The sequence below is a fragment of the Hipposideros armiger genome, unplaced genomic scaffold, assembly GCF_001890085.2.
Source record: "Hipposideros armiger isolate ML-2016 unplaced genomic scaffold, ASM189008v1 scaffold_18, whole genome shotgun sequence".
Lineage (NCBI taxonomy): Eukaryota > Metazoa > Chordata > Mammalia > Chiroptera > Hipposideridae > Hipposideros > Hipposideros armiger.
The window spans coordinates 5,875,263-5,876,320 of record NW_017731368.1 but is presented as its reverse complement, the minus strand read 5'-3'; positions in this window follow the sequence as shown (position 1 = coordinate 5,876,320).

The following is a 1,058-nucleotide window of genomic DNA, read 5'->3' as shown; positions in this document are numbered from 1 at the left end:
CCCGCACAATCACTGCAGCAGCCCTTGGTATTGGGTATTGCACTTTCCTTATTGCTCCCCCCTCAACCCGTACACCTTTGTCAACCATCCTTATTAGCCCTTCCTCAGTCCTTTGCTTCCTCTGGAGACCCTGCCCGCTACACAGGGCACACGCATACGCTAACTTTTGTGCAATGGAGGGAGGAGGCAGTGTGAAAATACATATTTGAATTTGCATGAAGACATACTAGAAGGATATATCAGAAGCTAGTAAAAGGCTTACCATAGTGGGTACAGAGGGAGGAAGCTGTGAACCAGGACAAAGATGGAGCAAGATTTCTCATTGTATCGAATTTATGTTATTTCGGGTTTTGAACCATGTGAATTACTATCTACCTGACAAAATTAAACTGGGAGGAATCTCCCATACCCCAAGTTAGATGATTTGGGGGAATCGGTTTAATCCTGTCCAGACCTCTCACGGAGGAAGCTCCAAATCTTGAGCAGGAGAAGCTGTGGCACTAGGTGGCTCCTCCGAGTTGGCGCCATCAGGCAGGACCCCAGCCAGCAGCCCATCTGCTGCTCTCCCTCCTCCTGTCCTTCCCGCGCTGGCTTCAGCCACCAGCATCCTAGCAGGTGCCGTGGGATTTTCCTACTGACCAGGAGAGATAGCAAAACCAAATGACATAAGAAAGTCGACAGTAGAAAACAAGGGGACCCCTGAAAAGCTGCATCTCCAGAGAGACGGCATCACTCCTGCTGACTCCAAATTTAAGAGGTGCTGCTCAGCCTGTGGTTCTTCCTGCTGGAAGCTTCTGAAAGGCCCAGGAAGAGCCTTTGGCTGACTTGCCATGTGAAATGCCCCAGCACATGGCCTGAGCTTGGAGAATGTTCACCCTCTCCACCCCGTCACTTTGAGTAGTGTGTGCCCTGTGCCCCTGGTGAGGGTGACACAGACGCAGAGCTCAGAACCACACCAAGAGAGGCGCCTCCTTCCACCTGGGACCTCAACCAGACTAGAGAACTTTGACCTTGGCTATTGCTCATCTGCTCTGTGACATAATCCGAGGAACCGGCAA